Source organism: Canis lupus, chromosome 8 (genome assembly GCF_003254725.2).
Source record: "Canis lupus dingo isolate Sandy chromosome 8, ASM325472v2, whole genome shotgun sequence".
NCBI lineage: Eukaryota > Metazoa > Chordata > Mammalia > Carnivora > Canidae > Canis > Canis lupus.
Window position 1 is genome coordinate 38,231,169 of NC_064250.1, and position 25,895 is coordinate 38,257,063.

At 38.8% G+C, this 25,895-nt stretch overlaps 1 protein-coding gene across 9 annotated transcripts in view; it reads right to left on the reverse strand.

Moving 5' to 3' along the window:
• The window catches only part of WDR89 (WD repeat domain 89), a 44,406-nt gene extending 25,311 nt beyond the window's left edge, over window positions 1-19,095 (reverse strand). For 4 of the 9 annotated variants that reach the window (XM_025442889.3, XM_049113238.1, XM_025442887.3 and 1 more), the window contains exons 1-2: window positions 18,956-19,095; window positions 7,138-7,215 (exon numbers count right to left, since the gene is read on the reverse strand). The gene's annotated coding sequence lies outside the window, so the exon portion shown is untranslated. Of the gene's footprint in view, window positions 1-7,137; window positions 7,216-18,434; window positions 18,638-18,955 lie in introns of those variants that run through there. The other 5 variants (XM_025442888.3, XM_049113239.1, XM_049113240.1 and 2 more) reach the window with 4 other exon arrangements.
• Window positions 19,096-25,895: the final 6,800 nt, after the last annotated feature.

The following is a 25,895-nucleotide window of genomic DNA, read 5'->3' on the forward strand; positions in this document are numbered from 1 at the left end:
CTCAGGGCGTGATCCTGGGGTCCCGGGATGGAGTCCCATATCAGGCTCCCTGCAGGGAGCCTGCTTCTCCCTCTGCCTCTCTCTGCCTCTCTCTCTCTCTCTCTCATGAATAAATAAATTCTTTTAAAAAAATAAAAAATAAATAAAAGGGGGGTAGGCTATATCAGGAGAGCACCTGGAAGAAGTAGCTACTAATGTCTAATGACATGTGCCAGTGGCGAACATGAAAAATCTCATGGTAGCCACAAAATCTCTATGCTGGGCATTTAAAGAGGCTTATTATTTATCAAGCATATCTAATGTCAGCCTATCTGAAGCAAAATTGCACAAGCAAATCTTAGGAATTTGGTTATTAATGTTCATTTCAGAAAACCTGGAAGATTGAAATAGTCATAGTCACTCCATTATCAGTATGTCTCAGAAGAGACAATACCTTGGGATAAAATGCATGCACTGGCTTAACTTCAGCAGAACGTCTCTCAGAAAGCATTTATATCAGAAATTTAGAGAAATTTGTGTGTATATTTTAAACTAACACAGAATTGGCTTTGAAACAATTTGCCAAAGAGCCATTTGTTTTAAACTGGGAAGAAGTGCTGAATATTTAGTGGAAAGTATGCTAAACTGACATCTGCTACAACTTCATGTCATTTTAAATATCATATTCATTAATGACTAAGACTTAATGTCTTTGTAAATTAATCCTGCTTAGTGAGTCGGAATATGCTATTCTTATTCCCATGAATGTTCAAGATATTGGTTGCAGCAACATATGGCATCTCATACACTAAAATTCTTCGGGAAAGCACAGTTTTTAAAGTGCAGGAATCTGTTACCAAGGAAAAGGGGGAGGGGGAGGAGGGAATGACACACATACTTTCTCAAGCTGTAGAAGATATAACATTGAAGTATCTTTTTAAAAACAAAGGCATTTTCCTCAATAACATCCTGAGATGTCAAATTTCTCAAGTAAATCTTCCACCCAAAGTCATCCTTTGAAGGAAATCAATGAATGCTCTTCTTCTTTCAACAAGAACAATCAACTGTTTTTGCCTTTCCAGAACAACCAGCTGGTTAACCAAATACAGAGAAAAATCAAACTTCCCCAGTCACCAGATGTCTTAATTTGGAACAGTTAGTAGCAATGTGGAATAATCCAAAATTTTGAGTTGGTACTATATGTTTACTATTTCTTTTTCTAATTCTGAATAGACGCTTTTAAAAATTAAGCAAATGTGTTCCCTTAATAGCTGCAAAAAAAAAAAAAAAAAAAGGTAGGGGGATAAAAAGAACCATTGTCTATAGCCTATAACAAATTGATGTTAACATCAAAGAATCAGCCACTTGAATATTCTGTGTTATAGTTAGAAATTGATACATCTTTAACTCAAAAGTCCTAAAGAATTACCCTATTCAATAATTCAAAAACAATTCCTGAAGGACTGACATGTCAGGCCTAGAAAAACACACTGGATACAGTAAAGAACATAAGTAAAGTCCCTGCCTTCATAGAAGGCAGTGGGGTAACAGACAGCCATACAGACAAATAACTAAATGTAATAATGAAAACAGTTGAAGTGTTATGAAAAATAATATTGCTTAAGGCAAGAAAAATGAGGCAGGAAAGGCCTTTTGGATATAGCCATTAAAGGAAAGCCTCTCCCATGAGGTGACATTTCAGCTAAGACAAGAAAGAAATGAGGAAGCAAGGTGTTGGACTGTGTAGGCTTAAGAGCCTCCTGGGCGGAGAGTCGGGAGTGATAAGTGCAAGTGGTCCACAGCAGCTGAAGCTGAGTAAAAAAAGTGGTATAGGAAATAAAGTCAAAGAAATAGCTGGAAATAGATAAATAAATGTATCTTAAAAAAAAACAAAACCCAAAAACCAAAAAAACATGATCTCAGATCATGGGATCAAGCCCCAGTATCTGGCTTTATGCTCAGTGGGGAGTCTGCTTGGGATTCTCTCTCTCCCTCTGCCCCTCCCCCAACTCATAAGTGTGCTCTCTTTCTCAATATAAATAAATAAATCTAAAACAAACAAACGGTAGCTGGAACCAGATAAGAGCTTTGCAAGGTCAAAACTTTAGATTTTATTTTCAAGTGAAAAAGAAGGCTGGTTGAGAGCAAATGAGAGACGTTTGTGGAGGGATTCCTCTGGTTGCTGCCTGGAGAACGAACGGACCTTAGGGCAGGAATGGAAGTAGTGAAAAGGCTTGTGCAAAATTCTGGGCAAGGGATATAAAAGTGGAGAGAAGTGGCTGGATACAGGCCATAATTATGAAAGAAGAATAAACAGAATTTCCTGAGACTACAAATGGGGTATGAAAAGAGATGACAAAGACGAATGAGGCTTCAATTTCTGGCCTGAGCAACAAAGCCAATGTTGGCATGTTGCTTTTAAGAAAATTAGAAGATGATTAATTAGACAATTAGACAAGTATCCAATTGTTTAAACAGTCTTTACTGATCAACTGCGCTATATTATTAGTACACTGGAATTCTAAATGGCAATAAAAAACCATATTCTACCAGTCAATGCAACAATATAGAAGAATCTCAGAATTGTTTAGTGACAGAAGTCTGACACAGAGGAATACTATTGTGATTTCATTTACACAAAATATAAGAACAGACAAAATAAGTCTATAATGGTAGAAATCAGAATACTGGTTATCTTTTGAGGGGGATATGGACTGGGAATGAGAAAGAGAGAATTCTGTGGGTGGTGATTACGCACAGGTATATTCATTTGAAAAACAAATGAACAAACCATTATGGAGGAAAATGACCCCCTACCTCCACCATGATACTCATATTGACTGAAAAGCATCAACAGTTGGTGAAGGAAGAAGACAGTGTTGAGAAATCCTTTATTTGGCATAGGAAGCAGGGTGTGCTAAAAGTTAAGAAGGAACAATAAGGAAAACTCTTCAGCATATCAAGCTGAACACTAAACACAAGATAATTAACAGCCCATAGCTGAAGAATTTCAAATCTGTGGTGGACTGAAGGTAACCATAGCAACAACAAAACCTAAACCAGGGCAGCCCTGGTGGCTCAGTGCTTTAGCGCCTGCTTTCAGCCCAGGGTGTGATCCTGGAGACCCGGGATCGAGTTCCACATCAGGCTTCCTGCATGGAGCCTGCTTCTCCCTCTGCCTGTGTCTCTGCCTCTCTCTCGCTCTCTCTGAATGAATAAATAAAATCTTAAAAAAAAAAAAAAGGAACACTATACTGCCATAAAAAGGTATGAAGTACTATTAAATGCTACAACATGGATAAGCCTTGAAAACACTATGCTAAGTGAAAGAAGTCACACACAAAAGACCACATATTGTATGAATCCATTTATACAAAATGTCTAGAAGAGGCAAACCTATAGATCAAAAAGATTAATGGTTGCCAGGGGTTGTGGGAGGGGCAAATTAGAAGTGACTGCTAATAGATACAGAAAAACTATGTAAGTCAGTGAACCAAGAATGACATTTTTAAAGTACTCAAAGGAAAGGAAAACTTGTCAATACAAAACTTTGTACCCAGCAAAAATATCTTTCAAAAAAGAGGATAAAAGAAAAACCATGAGACAAAAGCTAAGAAGAATCACTGCCAGCAGAGTGCAAAACAAGAAATGCTAAAGAAAGTTACTCAGCCACAGTAGTACTGGAAATCTAGATTGACATGAAGAAATAAAGAGAACTGAAAATGGTAAACATGAGGATAAATTTAAGACTTTTTTCTTTTAAAGATTTTATGTATTTATTCATGAGAGACACGCAGAGAGAGAGGCAGAGACATAGGCAGAGGGAGAAGCAGGCTCCATGCAGGGAGCCTGATATGGGACTCAATCCCAGGACTCTGGGATCACGCCCTGAGCTGAAGGTAGACACTCAACCACTAAGCCATTCAGGCGTCCTTTTTGTTTCTTTTAAAAAAAATTTTGGGTCGCTCAGTTGGTTAAGCATCTGACTCTTGAATTCCATTCAGATCAGGACCTCAGGATTGTGAGATTGATCCCTGCATTGGGCTCAACATTTAGCATAGAGAGTCAGCTTGTGATTCTCTCTCCTCTCCTTCTGCCCCCCACCCCCACCCCCCACCCCTGACCCTGGTTGGGCACAAACTCGCTCTCTAAAATAAATTTTAAAATGTTAAAAATTTTCTAAAAAGCAATTGACTTTTTTAAAAAAAGATTTTATTTATTTATTCATGTGAAACACAGAGAGAGAGAGGCAGAGACAGAGGCAGAGGGAGAAGCAAGCTCCCTACGGGGAGCCTAATGTGGCAATCGCTCCCTACGGGGAGCCTAATGTGGCAATCGATCCTAGAACCCTGGGATCACAACCTGAACCATAGGCAGATGTTCAACCACTGAGCCCCAATTCCTAAAGCAAAAAATAGTAACAATATATTACAGTGTTATTAAAAGTCAAATATTTGACAGCACTAGTAAGAGGATGGGAGGGAAGAAATTGAAACATATAAAAGGTTGTTACAATATAATTAAGTATGATATTATTTTAAGGTAGACTTTATTACACAAGTTAAAGAAGTATATTGTAAACCCTAGAGCAACAACTAAAGGACAAAAGTGGCAAAATTAACAAACCAATAGCAGAGGTGCACATGGGTGGCTCAGTGGCTTAAGTGTCTGCCTTTGGCTTGGGTCATGATCCCAGGGTCCTGGGATCAAGCCCCACTTCAGGATACTTGCTCAGTGGGGAGTCTGCTTCTCCCTCTCCCTCTGGCCCTTGTTCATATTTGCTTGCTCACTATCTCTCAAATAAATGAACTAATAGCAGAAACAAAATGTAATGATAAAAATAAAATAAAAGGCAAAAGAAAAAAGGAACAAATAATTGAAGAGAAAAATAGAAAATCCAAAAATACTTAGCAAGATAGATGTATATCCAATCATATCAATGATTACATTAAATATAAATGATCTGAAAACCTCTTGAAAGGCAGAGATTCTCAGGTTTGTGAAGGGGAGAGGAGAGGCAAGACCCAACTATATGTTGCCTAAAATAAACCCATTTTAGATATAAAGTAGGTTAAAAGTAAATGGATAGAAAAAAATATGCCATGCAAACACTAATAAAAGAAAGCTGCAGTGGCATATTAATACTAGACAAAGTCAGAACAAAAAATTCACTCAAAATTGATCATAGACCTAGGTGCCTGGGTGGCTCAGTCAGTTGAATGTCGGCCTTTCGCTCAGGTCATGATGCCAGGGTCCTGGGACTGAGCCCCACATCAGGCTCCCTGCTCAGCAGGAAGCCTGTTTCTCTCTCTGCCCTTCCCTACCGTTTGTGATCTCTCTCTCTCACTCTCTCAAATAAATAATAAAACCTTAAAAAAAAAAAAATTGACCATAGACCAACATGTGAGAGCATGAAGTACAAAATTTCTGGGAAAAAATAGGGAACCTATGACTCTAAGTTAGGTGGATATTTCTTAGAATACAAAAAGTATGTACCAGGGCTGCCTGGCTGGCTCAGTCAGAAGAGCATGCAACTCTTGATCTCAGGGTCATGAGTTCAAGTCTCAAATGTGGTGTACAGATTACTAAAATAAATAACTTAAAAACAAAAACTACATACCAGAAAACAAAATTTTAAGTAATTAAAATTTAAAACTCCTGTTTTTTCAATAAGAGTGATATAAAAGATAGTTCATATGAGAATTTCATAGTTTAGACAGCTTGCTGAAAGGTGTTATGTGTGGTGTGAATGTGGGAGTGTCCTTAACAGAAGTAAGCTCTTTCATAGCCATACTGAAGCGGCAGTAGCAGATACAGCTGTAAGGTATGGAGGGATATTTTCAGGCTCCTGGATCTAATTTTTGGTTGTAGTAACTTAGAAGTCAGTGATAGCCCTTATGTTTTTACTAAGTACCGTGAGGGCGTTCCCTTCCCTTTCCTACAAAAAGGAAAAGGGTAGCTGATAATTTAGGGTGTTTCAGGTCAGGTTGATTTAGCTTTCCTTCAAGGTCTTAAAGACCAAACTATCTTGATTATCCCAAGGGTATATGTGGAATACAGGGGGCTGAACCATTAAGGAGAAATTTGGGATCCAATTACAAAACCAGCTAGCCCAAGAAAACTCTGGAAGTGACATTTGGTTTTAGGGTTTGGAAAGTTTAAAATGCCTCAAAGCTTAACAGGATCTAGTTATAGTCTTAAAAAACGAGATTAAATGCCCTAATGGGGGTGTCTGGGTAGCTCAGTTGGTTAAGCATTGGCCTTTGACTCAGGTCATGATCCCAGGGTCCTGGGATTGAGCCCCGAGTTGGGTTCTCTACTAAAGGGGAGCCTGCTTGTCCCTCTCCTCCCTGCTCATGCTTGGTCTCGCTACCTCTCTCTCATATAAATGAATTGACATCTCTAAGATAAGTAAATAAATAAATGTTCTAAATATTGAACCTCAGTTTGGGTAAATTGCCTTTTGAGACCTTATGTCCTTTAATGGCTTAGAGTTTCAAGAGGTAAACTCTCTTTCTGTGAGAAGTCTTGGGAGAGGAAGCAAATAAGAAAATCAGCCATATATTACAGTAATAGAGCCTCCAAAGAATTTGTCATTTAAGCCAGCCTTTAAAACTTTTGAGAAGACTCTCAATAAAGCCCTTGAGGTATGATTGTCCAGGTATGTTCTTGTCCTTCCCAGGTAAAGGCAAAAAAAACACTATCCCTATTAACAAGGACCTTAAAAAAATCCACTCCATAAGTCAACTAGAGTAAAAAAATATGCTTCCAATAGGGACAGATACCAATAGCATGTGGGGATTAAGGATGACTGGATAATAGCAGGGATTTATGTTGTTATTTATTGCCCTAGATCTTAGACAAATCTCTATCCTCAGCCATTGGATTTTTTATGGGCAAAATAGGATATTACAAGAAACAGTTGCAAGGGATGATGAGTCTTTGAGCCTTATAGAGTCCTCTATTAATAAGTCTTATGCCCTGTAAGGTTTATTTACAGGGTATTGTTTTTTTCTTGGGAGAGTTTTCTGAGAGGTCAATCTGGGTCTTAGTGGGAGGGGCACTACCAATTCTATGTCTGTTGAGGATTCTTCTCAAAGTTCAGGTTATCAGGATTAATAGTGGGGATGAATCCAAATATACAAAGTTCAGACTTACTTGGTTTGCAGAATGTGAGTAAAGACAATGGGGGTTGAATTTTCCTGAGTGGTGGATTCAAACTCAAGGGTTATTTGCCTTTTTGAGAAAAAAAAAAAAAAAAAAAAAAAAGGCAAGTATTAGTTTTCTCCAGGAAATCTCTTCCTAAATGTATGGGAATTAAATCACTGAGGAGAAATGGGTAATTCACTTGCAAAGGTTTGGTAAAAATACAGGGGCTGAGAAATAGGCACATATTGTGGTTTAAGACTCTGTACTCCCACTATTTGAATATATGTATTATTTAAAGGAAAAGACTCTTTAATTGTAGGGGAGTTGTGTACTGATAGTGTAGCTCCTATATCAATTTCTAGCAATCCATTTTCTAATGGCCAGGTGTTTTTGCAATAATGATATAGTCTGGTAAGATGGATTTGGAATTTCTATTTGTTAAAGGTAAAAACTCAAAATCTTAGTTGTCTTTTTTCTGCTGTCACGTTCTATGGTGCAAGCTAATTGATTATCCAGATTGACAGCCAGGAGTACACACTATCTCCCATTCTATGTGGGTTCTTTCGACCAACAGAGACAAGTCCCTGTTTACACCATTTATGAACATGGAATTAAAAGCCACCCAAGTGGGGGCACCTGGATGGCTGAGTCAGTTAAGCACCCAGCTTGGTTTCAGCTCAGGTCATGATCTCAGAGTCAGGAGATTGAGCCCCGAGTTAGGCCCCCCAGTCTGTGCTGAGTCTGCTTCAAATTCTGTCTCTCTCTCTGCCTCTCCTCCGTCTCACACATGTGAGGTGTACTCTTGGTCTCCTTCAAATAAATAAATCTTTAATAAATAAATAAAGCCACCTGAGTAGATTCAACACTATGGAAAGTCTAGGATTTTTAAAATTGATTTTTGGAGTCTGCTTTATTAGTCACAGATTTGGTAATAATTCTTTAAATTTCCACTGTTAACCAGTGTTATCCTGACACTGGGTATCTTGCAATCATGTCAACATATCTCACACAATCAGGCAATATTTTATAAATATTTATAATTGGATAAAGATACTTTCCTTTACATTCTGAAGTAGATTCACTATTTAATACTCTAAATTGGGTGAATGTCCAAAAGGGATCTGCTGAAATAGAAATCAAAATAATGGCAAAACCCCTAAGCATAAATATTTATAGCTTTATACTTGTGTAAACATACAGTAGGACAGATGAATTCTCTTTAACTACTTTGTGCCACATTGTAAGATCAGAATCTAGTTAAATTCTAAACTCATTTCCTCTCTTCTGAACAGAGTGAGATCCTGATATCAGAGAAATAACCAACAAAAGGCATAATTCTTGAACCGTCCTGCAAAAAGCCGGATATGAAGAGAAAAAAAATTTCACACTTACTTTATAGATCTGATGTGAAGGACAGAAAGGATTGGAAATAATATACTGTCAATTATAAGTTTATTAAACATATGAAAATGTTGAGCTTAGACTTAAGCTATCAAACTCTTTCAATACTTGCCTTCCTTGCCCTTGTAATTAACTACTACTGCCATCTAGCAAGAGATCCAAAAATTAAGAGAATGGGGGAAAAAAATCATTCAGGACTTAACTAGAAAGTCTAAACAAAAAGATGCTTTAACTTACTAGTAATTATTGAAATTTCTGTTAACCATGATAACAGATTGAATTTTTCCTAGTTGTTCTTTCTTCTCTTCCCCAGGCAAAATAAATTATCACCTCTTTGTGAAATTCTAGGTTTTTACCCTCAATTGTGATCGCTCTTCAAAATTTCAACCCCATATTCCTAATGTCTGCCTAGACCTCTACCCCTGAACATGCTGTCAAAACTTCAAATTAAATATACGCAAAATATAACTCAAATACCTGTATTCTTCATCTCTGTTAACTATACAATCTTCTCAGTCATCTAGGCTCAACATCTCAGAATAATCTTTGATTAAAGAAAGTCAATAGACAAGATGCAACTAGCCAATAAAGGCTACCTTGAAAATCACCCACATATCTATCTCATCACTGTCCACCCTGCTATTATCCTCCTCCAGTTGTTCATTACATCTCATCTCCACTGCAATGGTCTCTTGTATAGCCTTGACTTAAAACAGGACAGGAAATACTTGATATAACATCTAATTCCTGGAAAAAGATGGCAAGAACAGGACAAATTCTTACTTCCCACAAGAGAAAAATCATATAAAAAAGTTTTGTTCTTAGGAATTAATTTCACATTGTAAAAAGTACTGATATTCAGCATGACATGAAGTGGAAAATAAAAGCAAATGTGTGATTTCACGAACATTTCTTAAGGACATAAAACTAAATACTTTCATAAAGCATATACATTCTTTTGTTGTTTCTACATGGGCTGCAGTTGTTCGAGGATGTGAATCACACACTATATTTTATAGCAACCCTAGACATAGCAATATTTTAATGGATAAAATATTTTCCCCACAATAAAACAGCAAAAAAGACTGCTACTCTCTCCAAGAATTCTACATTATCTTCTTGAGTTTCTAGATCCTACCCATGCTTCAAGATCTAGCTCAAATTCTACTAGTACTATAAAAATTTTCTTAACCCATCCTAAAGCAATTTCTACTTATTCTGAATGCCAAAATATTGTTATTTATATAGCAGTAATCACATACTAAATACATTGAAATATTTTTCTCTAGTTATATTTTACATATATTTCTTTCTACTATAGAGTATAAATTAAATTTCTTAAGGAAAACACCATGTTTTCCAATTCTCTAGTATCAATCTTCTACCAGCTTGAGGCTAACTTTATAGCCTATCTCACAAATCCTACTTCCTGGAGAGGTGTATAAAAAAAAAACACATAAAACACACTCCATAAAGGGGTCACCTGGGTGGCTCAGCAGTTGAGTGGGCTGAGCATCTGCCTTGGGCTCAGGACATGATCCTGGAATTCCAGGATCAAGTCCCACATCGGGCTCCCTACATGGAGCCTGCTTCTCTCCCTCTGCCTATGCCTCTGCCTCTCTGTGTCTCTCATGAATAAACAAATTAAAACACACACACACTCCATAGAGGAAGACAAAGTGTCAAAGATAGAAACTACACAAATACATAAAGCAATGACAAAGACAGAAACATACACACACACATACAAATCAAGCCAGAAAGACAGCCATCCACTTTTCTGGAGAAAGTAAAGAAATAAAGAAAAATAAATAAATAAATAAATCAAGCATTATCAATATTGATATCCATGACATCCATGTTTTGGGGTGATTCATATCAGTTTTGGGGTGATTCATATCAACCTCCATAGTCATAGAAAACACCATGAAGGCAGAACTGAGGAATCTAAGAGAAAGGTTTGGATTTGGGAGTATCAGTTTACCATCTTACACAGGACCCTCTAGGCAGAAAGCATTCAATAAAGACCTGCTGGTGTGAATGTGATTTAATAAGAGTTCTACACACCCAAATTCTGGAATTAAACAATTTGTTCAAATGCTGTTCTTTCATAAAATATGATCAAATTGGGATCCCTGGGTGGCACAGCGGTTTAGCGCCTGCCTTTGGCCCAGGGCGCGATCCTGGAGACCCAGGATCGAGTCCCACGTCAGGCTCCCGGTGCATAGAGCCTGCTTCTCCCTCTGCCTGTGTCTCTGCCTCTCTCTCTCTCTCTGTGTGTGTGACTATCATAAATAAATAAATAAATAATAAATAAATAAATAAATATGATCAAATTACCTCAAATTTCCAGAATAATGCAGTAAATATTATGTGCTCTGCTTATACAATATAAACATGGTTTTGATGCCAAAAAAGGATACATCCACATTGTAATCATTCAATAATTTCTAAAAACCTGATGATTCATAAATTGTATTCCTATTTTTTGAATGGCTCAGGGGACTTGTGTGATTCTCAAACTCCTTTCTCAATTCCTAAGAAAAAGTCCAATTTGATTTTACAATCTCAGGGAAAAGAGGGGAGAGTTTGGAGGAAATAAAGTAGCTTCATAAAAATAATTTGGTGCTACATTAAATACTAATTAATAATAGGCTAATGCTACATTAAATACAAATCAGTAATAGGCTAATCACTAGTTTAAAACAACTAGCCTTAAAAAAAAAATAAAAAAAATAAAAAATAAAAAATAAAACAACTAGCCTTTATGAAAATTTTAGCTTCAATATCTATTCTTTATTCCGTTATTGAAAAACAGATGCCTGTTACTCATGCTAACAAATTAAAAGCCCAAGTAATACAAGGCTGTAGAATTCATGAAGAAAGAGAAAGACTCTTATAGAGTAAGAACCAAGTTGAAAATACTCTGACAAGCAGCCAAGAACTAGAAACACAATGGGAAATAAAGGAACATGTCTTTGGGCTGGATTTGGTCAATATGAGTAAGCTAAAGGATTATGGGGAAAGATCTGCACTGAAAGTGAGAGGGATATTTTTGTTTTCCACATGACTTTCAGTAAATCACTGAATCTGATCTGAATCTTGGTTTCCTCATGTTTCCATTTGTTCTACTTACTGGCTCTCATGTATCCATCAACGATATTAATAGTAACTAAGATATATTGAACCCTAGCTGTATGCAAGGTAGTGTTCTAAATGCTTTATATGCATTTATCTCGTTTAATTCTCTGGATGGCCTTTACGGTACCTTATATATTGTTTTATGATTAGGAAAGTGAGGCTTAGAAAAGGCAGGTCATTTGCCAAAGATCACTTGGCTCACAGTGCATAGCAGGGACCAGAACAGAAATCTGATTTTAGAGCCCACACTCTTTAATTTTTTCTTATACTGACCCTCAAATGATATAAAAGACATATTTTACAAAGCATTTTTAAGTGGCCATTCAAATGTAAAGTTGTTATTAAAATTCTCATCTGCATTAAATGAATCAATGTCATTCACACAACCAAGCAACATACAGTTAAAATATTTAAAGCATATACACGTGGAAAGTCTTAATACCAGCAGAGATTTAAGATAAAAAGCAATATCAAATGATGTGAAGTCCAGCATAACTTTTAGTTGCCTGAACATGCAAACTTCTAAGCATTTACAAGGTTAAAAAAATGCAAAATATTATCCCCTATAAGACACTAAATTTAAAATAGAAGCCATAACCTAGGCTTTTCTGGTTCTATTATTTCACAGTCATACTCAATGGATGATATTGAATAAAATCAGAGACAGGAATTTTTTTTAAGATTTATTTATTTTAGGGAGAGAGAGAGCAGGAGCAAGCATGAGCAGGAGTGGGGGAGGGACAGAGAATCTCAAGCTGACTCCACAGTTAGTGAGGAGCCCAATGCAGGGCTCAATTTCCTGGGGCTCAAACTCAGGACTCTGAGATCGCCACCTGGGCTGAAACCAAGTAACCTATACTTGACTGTGCCACCCAGGTGCCCTAGAGAAAGGAATTTACTTAATAGGGTTTGTCAGGCACTGTTTGAAGCATTTCACGAATATGTACCCATTTAATTCTCATAATAGCCTATGAAGTACTTATAATTATCCCATTTCATAGAGGAGACAAGGGAAGCACAGAATGGTTACCTGTAAATAGCTCATGATTACAGAGCTAGTAATTGCAGCCAGTACTCCAGGCAGTTTGGTTTAAAAACTATTTCTGCTACAGTTCAAGGAATAGTGAAATTCTTAGTGGAAAAACTGGTGAATCCAAATAAAGTGTAGTTAATAGTATCATATCAATGTTAATTTTTCAGTGTTGACAAATGCACCATAGTTATGGGAGATAGTAATATTAGGGGAAGTTTTTTTTTTTTTTTTTTTAATTTATTTATGATAGTCACAGAGAGAGAGAGAGGCAGAGACATAGGCAGAGGGAGAAGCAGGCTCCATGCACCGGGAGCCCAACGTGGGACTCGATCCAGGGTCTCCAGGATTGCGCCCTGGGCCAAAGGCAGGTGCTAAACCGCTGCGCCACCCAGGAATCCCAGGGGAAGTTTTGCAAAGTATTTATGGGAACTCCTCACAACTACTTTGTAGATATAAGATTATTTCAAAATAAAAGGTTTTAAGAAAAAAAAAAAAAAAAACAAGGAATGGTGAAACTCCTTTTCAAAAAGCCAAAAAGTAATAATGATCATAATGAAGCCCACAAAGAGAACAGAGGCATCACTTATCAGTATACATACTAACACTAAAGAACATGTAAAAGGAATATTTTAACGGACATGATAAACAAGTAATCTACATTATCAGGAAAATAGTTTTAATTATAATGGCACACTAAGCTTATTAGTCTTTGGAAGAAGTTTCCTTTAATTTTCCTACAAAACTGTATTGTTATCAAAGCAATGACATTTGGAGATTAATATTAACATTAAATTAAAAGACTTGCTAGAAAGGATTATCATTTTTTTGGTCTAGTCAATTTATGAAGAGCCAAAAACTGGGTAGAGCTTTTAAAAAAAAAAAATCACATGAACTAACGGAGTTCACAACAGAATTAATGCTAAATTTGAACCTTTTAAAGGTACAAAGATAGGGGCCCCTAGGTAGCTCAGTCGGTCAAGTGACTGCCTTCAGTTCAAGTCATGATTCCAGAGTACTGCTCAGCAAGAAGCCTGCTTCTTTTCCCCGTCCCTCCCCGCCTCATACTCTCTTCACTCTCTCTCAAATAAATCAGTAAATCTTTAAGAAAAAAAAAAGGTACAATAGATCCTTAATATGACCTTAATAAAAGAATCACATTTTGCAAAGGACTATGGTATTTGTCATTTTATCAGATTTTCACAACTGTGAAAGGAGAAGTAGTAGTATTCTTATCTTACAAATAAGTAAACTAAAGTCCAGAAAGTTAAACATTTTATATGATTTAGATAGAAAAATCTGACTCCAAGTACTTCTTCTATCACATGGTGCTGCCAACAATTTTATGCTTTATACTTTTCAAGTTGTTTCATAACATTTAATGCTTAGCCAAGAAATCTGGAAAATAAAGAATACATAATTAAGGTTACGATCCTTAAAATGTTAAGAGTTTTGTTTAAAATCTTTTTGTAAAAAAATAAATTAAAAAATAAAATCCTTTTGTATGATGTACAATTTATCTAGCTAAAATGATGAATTCAAGAAAAAAAAAATCAGTACTTAGAGCTAAGTTAATCCATACACTTATCATGATGAGCACGGAGGATAGAATTGTTGAATCACTATATTGTACACTTGAAACTATATGTTAACTATCCTGGAATTAAAATTAAAATCTTTTTTTTTTAAGATTTTATTTATTTATTCATGAGAGAGAGAGAGAGAGGGAGAGAGAGAGGCAGAGACACAGGCAGAGGGAGAAGCAGGCTCCATGCAGGGAGCCCGACGCTGGGACTCGATCCTGGGACTCCAGGATCACACCCTGAGCCAAAGGCAGGCGCCAAACCGTGGAGTCACCCAGGCATCCCCAAAATTAAAATCTTGAGTAAAAAAAACTAGGTGAATACAATTTTATTTTTTAATACAATTTTAAATGCTTAAATGCGAAATAATGTGACCCTAAAACGTATTTATTTTTCAAGAGTTAAAAACAAAAATCAAAGATGAAGATTTAAAAAAAAAATCAGTTACAAAAACCAATAAACAGTACTTTGTAGCCTATAAACTGCATACTATACTTTCATATCCCTTTATCACGTGGCAGATTGTCCACACTGGACTCACAAAGATGACCTAAAACTAGTTTTGCAACCATTAGTTTGACCTCCATTTTGAGGAAATAAAAGCACCAACGTAAAGAAATTGAAATAAGATTTTCTTTGGAAGAAGATAATTTGTGAAAAAATATTGTAGAATTTTTCCTCATTCCCATTTTACCAAGCATGAATAGTTCAAACTCAGACCTTGATCTGGTCTCCTGGATACCATGGATATAAGGATCCATCCATGCCTGACAAAAGTCTAAGATGCTGCTGGCTAACTGCTCAAAGAAAACAAAGAAAAATGGCTGCATTACATTGTTATTGGCCTGTACAACCAGAATTGGTCAGGGCCAAGGATGTGAAACTTTTTCCTGTGGACCTGATGATAGCATTGGTTTGGAGCCAGCTAAAAAAAGGACTTTATTCAAGAAGGCTGTCTAGAGGTATTTGCATACCATGGAGAGTTCACAGGGCGAAGGCTGGAAATTAAGGGTAGAGAACAAATCTTAAGCAGCTGGTTAAGTACTGCCCATCGTAGCAGACACTAACTCATCAGCAGATCACCAGTGAGGCACACAACTAGACATTCGTTAGATGTGGCTCTGTGTCAGAGTTCTAGCCCAAGCAGCATGAGAAAAAGTAACGTAGGTCACTTCCAGGCCTGGCCCATATAAATGTCCCATATATACTTCTTCCAACTTCATACAAAAACCAGAGATCTTTACTGAATAGTTCTCACATACTGGATACCTACTCAGAGTTAGGCTCTTTTTCATAATCTTATTCCAACATATCCAAACCAAATGGTTAACAAACTCAACTCTTCAGATCCTGTCTCCTAATTATGATTTCCAGATAGACATAAGCACAACAGTTGGGTTATTTTCTGAAAATATAACAAAAACCTGATCAGAGATACTGTCTTGCTGGGAGAATTGGAGAGTATCAATGATGAGGGATTGTCAATCCAGTACTCCATGAAGCCTAGTGCATATTTTAGCCTTAGGAGCAAGGAGACCCAAAGTCTTTATCTGGTTACTTAAATGGCTTCCTTATAATGAATCCCCATCATTTGAGGTCACACTTCTTAAACTAGGGCACACACTTATGACTATAGTAAACTGGCTATTATAAGAAGCCACAAACAGTCTAAATCCCTAGAACAGTAACGTTATAATGTGATAATTCAGAAGAGTATCAAATACGGGCATATTGTGAAGTTGAATACAAAAGTCACATGAATTTTTTTTTTTAAGATTTTATTTATTTATTCATGAGAATACACAGAGAGGAGAGACTGAAGCAGAGACACAGGCAGAGGGAGAAGCAGGCTCCATGCAGGAAGCCTGATGTGGGACTCGATCCCAGGTCTCCAGGATCACACACTGGGCTGAAGGCGCCGCTAAACCGCTGAGCCACCAGGGCTGCCCAGTCACATGAATTTTTAAAGTAGATTAGAACTCAAAGAAATTTTGCTATTCTAAAATGTTAATGCACAGCTGATCACTTTATTATTTTAAGATTTTATTTATTTATTCATGAGAGACACACAGAGAGAGAGGCAGAGACACAGGCAGAGGGAGAAGCAGGCTCCATGCAGGGAGTCCGACGTGGGACTCCATCCCAAGTCTCCAGGATCACGCCCTGGGCTGAAGGCGGCGCTTAAACCGCTGAGCCACTGGGGCTGCCCCCTGATCAGACTTTAAACTGCACTGGAATAGGATCTACTTTACCCTTCTTTATACCGTTTGTAGTAAGCTACAAGATGGCCCCTGAAGATATCTCAATCCTAATTCCTATGAATGTTTCCCTACATGAAAAGGAGTTTTTGTAATTAACATCTTGAGATGGAGAGATTATTTTAGATTATCTAGGTGGAACCTAAATTGAAGCACAACTGCCTGCATAAGAGGAAGGCAGAGGCTGACTACAGAAAAGACAGTGTGATGATGGAAGCAGAGATAGGAGTGATATGCTTGGAAGATGAGGGCACCAGAAACCAAGGAATACATGCAGCCAGCAGAAGCTGAAAAAAGCAAGGAAATGAATCTTCTCTTCAGAGCTTCCAGTAGGAACCAGAACTCAGAAAAGTAGTTATGTGAGCTGGGCTACTTTTGCTTTATGCTATCTACATCAGTCTGTAATACAAATCATATGACTAACATTTCTGTTTACAGGAAACACTGTCCTGAACCCTTGATAAATAGATAAGGGGGCCATCTAGGCTTAAGAGTATTTTGGGAGCTTCCAAACTGGTCAACAAGTGCAGACTGAGGAGACAAGCATGCCTAAAGAGGGCATGGAAGCTTATACCCTCTTAGGCATACCTTGCTCTATGCATCTCTTCCATCTGGCTGTTGGGGCATATACTTTATCATGTCTTTCAATAAGATAATAAATATCTGTAAATCGGTCAAGTCACTGGTGGAAGCTCTTCAGGCAGGGGTTATAAAGTTGTAGAGCTGAAGTGATGCAACCAGAGCCCCTGCTAACATCATCGTTTGTGGATGTTGAAGAACATCACTGACACCTCATATTGGAAGTGTTATTCATCAAGCCAGATGATGGAAAATTTGGTTGAAAGCATCCTGGCTTCTCTCAATGGCCTTCCCATTCCTAATGAAATGCTACGTAAATGATTTATGTAGGCTGAAAACTCAGCAGGATGAAAACATGGCAGATTATATGGGAAAAAAAAAACTCTTAAAAAAAAAAAGGTAGTTCATACATGGTACTAGGCTGCATATTACCAGTTTTGTATAAATAGAATATATAAAACTACATATATAAAATTACCTATCTATGCTACCTATGCTATTTAACACTTGTCTGGCCTCAGGGGAAAGAGTTTGAAGAAGCAAGGACACCCAGGTAGTAAACATCAGTAATTTATACATTCTATCCACTCTCTCGTTTTGATCCTTACAACTCTAGGAAGTATTCATGTAGTCATGTCTGGTATTGATTTCAATTCTGCAGTTGAGGAAGCTGGGGCTCAGAGGCTGACTTGCCCAGGTAAAGGTTAGGAAGGAAATGGTTCCTGGTCCAAGGTCTCCTACTATGATGAGTTTACGTCGATAATATCAATTCACTTATAAGTACGTTGTTTTAACCTCTAAAATAACGTCAAGTTAGGAAAGAAAACACGAAAGAAACTTGCAACATCTTGCAATTTAATAGCGTATTCCTTTAAAAGATGTTATTTATTCGAGGGCAGCCCGGGTGGCCCGGCGGTTTAGCGCCGCCTTCAGCCCAGGGCGTGACCCTGGAGACCCGGGGATCGGATCGAGTCCCGCGTCGGGCTCCCCGCATGGAGCCTGCTCCTCCCTCTATGTCTCTGCCTCTCTCTCTGTCATGAATAAATAAATAATCTTAAAAAAAAAAAAAAGATTTTATTTATTCGAGAGCGAGCGAGCCAGAGAGAGAGAGCCAGGAAGGGGAGCAGCTGGGCCGAAGGCACTCTTAACTGACTGAGCCTCCCAGGCGCCCCTTTAATAGCATATTTTACTTTCAGGTCTTTGGAAACCAAATGCCACGCTCAAGTTTAAGGAGACAAGCTGAAGACAACATGTGGAGGAGTTACCAAGCAGTCTGTTTCTTCACGTGAAAACGAGGACGGTAATAGTCCCTACCCTTTAGGTTGCGGTGTGAGTACACGTCAGGTCCTTGGCACGGCTGATCTCACAGTATGCATCCTATTATTACAGGACGTCGCCTCCCAAATCAAAGTTTGCTTTCTGACCCCGAAAAGGAACAAACTCAAGACCTAAGAAAAATGCGAGCTGCGGGAGAGAAACAAGCCCAGGTCCTGGGTACTATACCCTTCCTCGAACTCTGGGCGGTGGGCGCTTCCCTCCCTTGTACAGAGACGTGACCAGGACGCAGAGTGGGGCCGGCGACAACGACACCACAACCCAGCCCGCGGGAGGGCCGCGGGGCAGAGCCTGCGCGGATGTGGCCCAGGGGCTCGCACCCCGGCCCCAGAAGCCCCAACACGTGGCCGCCTCCGCCCGGCCGCTCCCCACGTCCCTCACAGGTCCTCCCGCCAGAGGATCAGCGACGACGGCCTCCTAGGCTCAAGCCGCACCGTGGCCGTCCGCCCAGGGAACGACCCATCCCGACCACGAGCCCCACCCGACCCTGCGAGTTATACCTCAACCGCAAGCCCGCAACGCGCGCGGGAAGAAACGCGAGCTCAGCCTCGGTGCGCGGCGGACGCCCGGAACTCCACCCCTACCTCTCCGATAGGGCAAACGCGCAAAGGAAGATGCAGAGCATTGGCCGGCCGCAGAGAGGCGGCCCCCTCTGGGTGGAGACCGGTGCGAAAGGGAAGGGGCGGGGAGGAGCGACGCCCGGCCGGGAGCCAGCCTCGCTCCGGATTGGACGAGAGCAGGGCGTCTGCGCCTGCGTAACCCAGTGTACGTAAAGCGTCGCACAGGACCGACCCTTTCTACGTTTGGTTAACGGAGGTCTCCGCGACTCATTGGTTGTGACGGACGCTTGCGTCCCCTGGCTGCGTGGCCAATAAAGGGCGAGAATAAAGCGGGTTCCGCCTCTTCCTCGGCCGACTGAATCCTTCCGTTGACGTTAGGCAACGTGAGTTCATTTTTGCTCTTAGACGCGGTAAGCTTCCACTGAGAGCCAAATTCAGGTACAGAATTGTGGTGGCTAAGAAGCATCTACCGCGAGTAAGAAATACTTAATAGGATGTTTCAACGTCCACTTACTCTCAGAACTTCCAAATATGACTTCAGTGATGGAACGCTAGGAAAACAGTCCTTAATGCCCTTTTTTGTGTGTGGCTGTATGATTGGCTGAAAAAGCTATCAATTTGAAAGTAGCCCCGCCTGCGCCCCAGGGCACTCTGGGATTTGTAGTCCAGACGCTCAGGTCCTGTCACTTTAAATGAAATTGTCGCTACTGAGTTCTTGGTTATTGCTAACACCCGCTGACGTTTACTGTGGTTTTGAAGCGTTCGTTGCGCTTTTTTATCTTTTCGCTGATCAGCACCGATAAAGCCAAAGGACACTTTAGGGAAACCGAAAAGACTTCATTATGTGTTTATGAAGATAGTGTTTCAAGCATTTTATAACTTGTGTCGGACGCGTTGTGCTAGATATTCCGTAAATACGGTACTCAGCTGTAGTAAGATTCTTGGTTTGTAAAATTTTTGCTATTAACACAAAACGGTCTTTGATTTTCAAATTAGTGTACATTCGAGAATATTTGGAAAGTGCTCTAAATTTAGCAGTTGTGGGATCCCTGGGTGGCGCAGCGGTTTGGCGCCTGCCTTTGGCCCAGGGCGCGATCCTGGAGACCCGGGATCGAATCCCACGTCGGGCTCTCGGTGCATGGAGCCTGCTTCTCCCTCTGCCTGTGTCTCTGCCCCTCTCTCTCTCTCTCTCTCTCTCTCTCTCTCTCTGTGACTGTCATAAATAAATAAAAAATAATAATAAAAAAATAAAATAAATAAATTTAGCAGTTGTATATATACTATTTTGGCGTGGGTAGCAGCTGCTTACCTAGATCAGGGGTTGTTAGGACAAGGAGCAAAATTGGCCGCTGTCTTGACAGGAAGATAGTGCTGTAGTTAAAATGTCATGCGTGACCAATCTCAGGTTACACGCGTTGTGTATTATTCAAGATTGTATCATGAACTCCATTTTCAGCCTTTCTGGGAACATGTTTCTTTAAGGCCGGTTTCCCCACCTTCCTTGCATCGTGAACTTTTAGTTCTCTGAGCCCATTTAGTAATATTTTATCACTTATGTGTTTGGCAAAAGTAGAAATCAATTTGTATACACCAGAAGTTTTTCCTGAGTGGTCTTTTCCCTCTCGTCAATTTTTGCCTATTTAATATGTAATGCAAACTGTTTTATTAGTGTAGGAAAAAAATGACTTGTGATATATAATAGTTCTATGTTCTGGATATGAAATTAAGTAAATTTTATAGGATTAAAGCCAAGCAAAAACTGCTATTATGATTGATGCTTGGAATTACTGCATTTTTGATGAAAAAAAATCGAGTTATTTTTATGATTTTTGTGTCTTTCTAAATGACAAGAGAAGGTGTCAGGTTGTAAAGGAAACATAGAAGATACTATTTGTTTTTATTTTCAATAAATGAAGAGCCATACTAGGTGTAATCACCACTATCTCTCCTTTTAATATACTAATTGATGTATTAAGGAAATCTATGAATACAAAAGTCACCCCGAGGCAAAAATTTAGAATTATCAGTTTTAATGTCTCTCTCTGCCTGCTGCTCCCCCTGCTTGTGCTCCCTTCTGTCTCTGTCAAGTAAATAAATAAAATCTTAAAAGAATTTTAAAAAGCATTAAAAACTGCAGATGTCAAGATCACTACTGTGGTTAGCAGTGTTTAGCAGAATCATGAGCACATTTGACTAATCTGTGTTAATTGTCCTAAGTGCTCACTCTTTTGGAAGCTCCTAAAATGTTCCACTTAAAGAGAAAAACCTTAAATAGTTATTTGCTCAGAATTTAAAAATAGAAATTGAAAGGGATACCATGATGCCTTTTAAGATGTGAACCTTGGAATCACTTTTATATCTACTGGGAAATAGGTTAAGGTCTGAAAATTAGTTAACTGCAATGTGAGTCTTGAGATGCAGAAAGAGAATATTACAACTCCTGTTTGTATTTTTTATTTTTATTTTTTAAAGTTAACTTGTTTTAAAAGATTTATTTATTTATTTATTCATGATAGACATAGAGAAAGAGAGAGAGGCAGAGACACAGGCAGAGGGAGAAGCAGGCTCCATGCAGGGAGCCCAACGCGGAACTCGATCCCGGGACCCCAGGATTGCACCCTGGGCCAAAGGCAGGCGCCAAACCGCTGAGCCACCCAGGGATCCCCTGTATTTATTTTTTAATGGCAACATTTTTCTTTCCATTTTTGTGTTTTAAAAGATTGTGCACATGATATAACAGTATAAATTTCTTGAAATCTAGCTATCTAATTTAGAGTGAATGGTAAAACATTTGTGAGCAAAATAGTCTGGAAGTGTTAAAAAATTATTCATGGTACTTATTAAAGACAGACTTTATGCATGGGAGCTACTGTGGCAAATTTGATAATAGGGGAGAGAGATTGAACTCAACTCTGAATACACAAGTAGGAATTTATAGCCAATGAGCAGGGTGTGGGGGTCAGTGGATGGGAAGTTACTAAAAACAGGCTAGAGTAACCAATCACCTGGGGATAGTCAAGGATGAGGAACCCAATTAGATATGGTTAAACTAACTTAGCATTCTTACCAGAACTGCACAGTACAAGGGAGGACATGGGAGCCCAAGGTCAGGCCTACTCAAAAAGATAACAAGTATATATGTATACCTCCAGAGAGACTCTCCTATATACACGCAAAAGTATTTGTATTTGCAATTAAAACACAAAATCCAAATTGTACATCATTCTTAGAAATACTCATGTTCAATCACTGTATTACGGCTCAATCAGAGAAACAGAACCAGTAGGAAATATATATTAAGAATTTTGGCGGAAAAAAAAAAGAATTTTGGGGGGCACCTGGGTGGCTCAGTGGTTGAGCATCTACCTTTGGCTCAGGTCATGATCCCAGGGTCCTGGGATGGAGTCCCACATCGGGCTCCCTGAGGGGAGCCTGCTTCTCCCTCTGCCTATGTCTCTGCCTCTCTCTGTGTGTCTCTCATGAATAAATAAAATCTTAAAAAAAAAAAAAAAGAATTTTTTGCAGGGCAATTGAGTGGCGCATTTGGTTGTCTGACTCTTGATTTTAGCTCAGGTCATGATCTCAGGGTCCTGGGATTGAGTCCCATGTTGGCTCTGTGCTGGGCATGGAGCCTGCTTAAGATTATCTCTTTCCCACAGCCACCCACCCCCCCCAAGCCTCCTCACTTGAGCTTGCTCTCCCTCGCTCCCTCTTAAAAAAAAAAAGAAATTTTTTTTGTAAAGAACTGACTTGCACAATTTTGGGGGATGGCTAGGGGCAAGTCTGAAAATTGTAATGCTGGTTCTCAGGATGGGCAAGCTGGAACTCTCAGGCATAAGCTGAAGTTGTAGTCCACAGGCAGAATTTCTTCTGGAAAACTTCAGTTTAGCTCTTAAGGCCTTTCAACCAATTGAATCAGGCCCACCCAGGTTGAATCAAGCTGGAACTCAGGCATAAGCTGAAGTTGTAGTCCACAGGCAGAATTTCTTCTGGAAAACTTCAGTTTAGCTCTTAAGGCCTTTCAACCAATTGAATCAGGCCCACCCAGGTTAATTTTTTTTTTTTTTTGCCAGGATAATTTTTATTTAAAGTTTAGTGATTATGAATGTTAATTACATTTACAAAATGCCTTCACAGCAACACGTAGATGAAGAACTTCAAATCATTCATTTGAGAGTAGAGGGCCGGGGAGGGGGGAGGTGTCAGGCTTGGAAGTCATTCCAGAGAACCGTATTTGACATCGTGTCTTCTATTTGTGGGGATGGATTAGTATAAGCATATACAATGCACAAACCAATCCCATTTACTACTTCCTGTAAAATACATCTAAAAAGAACAGCCCTACTTTAAAACTTCATTCCAGCCTGCTTCTATAACTCCCTGCCTCATTTGCCTGTCTAGTCCTTGAGACCTTGGCCTAAGAGCTTACATTTGAAGCCTCTGGCTTCATTCCGAAGTACCATATTCCTTTGTCCAACTCTCGAATCCCAGAGCTTGGGAACTTGAAGGTTTCCCAATAATACATAAGACCTATGCCTAGGCAAGCATGCTTTTCCATGTAAGAAGTACTTCCTGGAAAGCTCTGGAGGTTTTGAAAATGTCAAGACTGCCAATGAAGCCATAGGGTGGGTGGTAGTGAGGGCATTCTGTGACAGGTGCCAGCTACTTTATGCCAGTTTATACCTGACAAACTTTTTTCACTGGTGGTATTTTACCTCAGTTTTAAGATGGACTTTACTATTACTCTTTTTAGTTTAGACTGACAAAAGTTGGAAAAGAGGCAGACCAGTGTCGGAACACATAATTAAGTTCATCAAAAACAGCACCTCCTGCCTGAAAACCTCTTGACAGGGTTGCTTAAAGTGAATTGACTAGTTTAAGCCCTTTCTCTTCCTGCCACTTTAAAGTTAAAAAGAATGAACAGGGATCCCTGGGTGGCGCAGCGGTTTGGCGCCTGCCTTTGGCCCAGGGCGGGATCCTGGAGACCTGGGATTGAATCCCACGTCGGGCTCCCGGTGCATGGAGCCTGCTTCTCTCTCTGCCTCTCTCTCTGTGATGATCATAAATAATAAATAAAAATTAAAAAAAAAAAAGAATGAACAAATAGTAAAATAGCATACTAAGTGGATGAAGAGGAGAAGAGAAAAATGCCAGAGTATTTGACAAACTAGTCTTTTGGTCTTTTATTTAAGAATTAGGATTATAAAAAAAAAAAAAAAGAATTAGGATTATAGTTTATTTTATCCAGAGAAGTAAAGAAGTAAGGACTGAAACAAACAGCTTGTTGTCTTAATTGCTATAAAACAAATTCACTTTTTTCTTTAATAAGATATGAAAGTGCATATTTGCCCATGCATGCAAAGTGCTTTGGAGCTTATGGCAAGATTAGCTCTAAATGGGCATAGCAAGAGTTCGTTATTAAATTGCTAAGGTGAATGCCACTACATATTTACATCCTCTTTTTCTGCCTCCTTGCATCCAATTTATACTAATTCTGCTTTTCAAGTTACTTACTTTTAAAAACTGTTCAGTTTGGGAAAGTTCCATCATACTAAAAAGTAGAAAAAGTGGTATTACAAACCCTTAGGTATATGACCCTATTGCCCAACTTTAACTGATGGCTAAACTTATTTATATCTATGCTTGGGCCCACATTCCTGTCACATACTCTATCCCCGACATCATTTTGTGTATCTTTTTGTATCTCTAAATGATAAGTGTTTTTTTTTCTCCAAACATAACCTCAATAGGCAGATATTTTATTTTGTTTATTTTTTAAGATTTTTATTTATTTATGAGAGACACGGAGAGAGGAAGAGACATAGGCAGAGGGAGAAGCAGGCTTCCTGCGGGGAGTCCAATGCAGGACTTGATCCAGGGCTCCAGGATCACAACCTGAGCTGAAGGCAGATGCTCAACCACTGAGCTCCCCAGGTGCCCCTTAATCTTAGGATTTTTATGTGATTTCCAACTGATGTATGTGATGGTATAATACAAAATCTAGGGCAGCCTGAGTGGCTCAGTGGTTTAGTGCCACCTTTGGCCCAGGGCCTGATCCTGGAGACCTGGGATCGAGTCCTGTGTGAGGCTCCCTGCATGGAGCCTGCTTCTCCATCTGCCTGTGTCTCTGCCTCTCTCTTGCTTTCTCTCTCTCTGTGTGTCTCTCATGAATAAATAAATAAAATCTTTAAAAAAATACAAAATCTATTTGAGCCGTAAAAGAAATGTGAAAGCCTTCTGTTTTCTTTTGTAGAGTTTCTGGAACTTTTAGCCCCTCATAGTCAAATAGCAATGGTGTTTGTACTTATTGTCTACATCTTTTTGGATTTACTTATTGGATTTGCCTATTTACTCTCTCTCCACTTCTATCTAGAAATTATTTAGGTAAAGGTTGGATTTCATTTTCTAAGCATTATATTAAATTTCCCTGCTAGATAATACAATATCCTAAGTTGTGCCGAACATTATAAAGATAGATCTGTTTGTGATTGCCAGCAGTCTTAATATCTAAGCAATAATAATATCATATTGCAACAAAGTCGTGTTTTCTTCATTTTAAAAAATATGTGGTAATGATGAAGGAGATAAAGTTCACAGTGAGAGTCAGCAGCTTGAATAAGTTTGTAATTAGATGATTACAGATGATTACAGATGATTACTCTCAGGCTGATGAAGTGAAATGTTAGAAGAGAAAAGGAACAGTAAGTAGATTAAGTCTCAGTCATGAATATATTAATGTAGTTAATTAGCATTTTCTCACCTTTGAATTCAAATCTTGAATATAGGTACTTGATAGTTGTTGGTTTTTACTACAAAAGTAATTACTTTTTTTTTTAAGTGACTTTCTGATAATCATTTCCCACAGAAACTTGTGGCATAT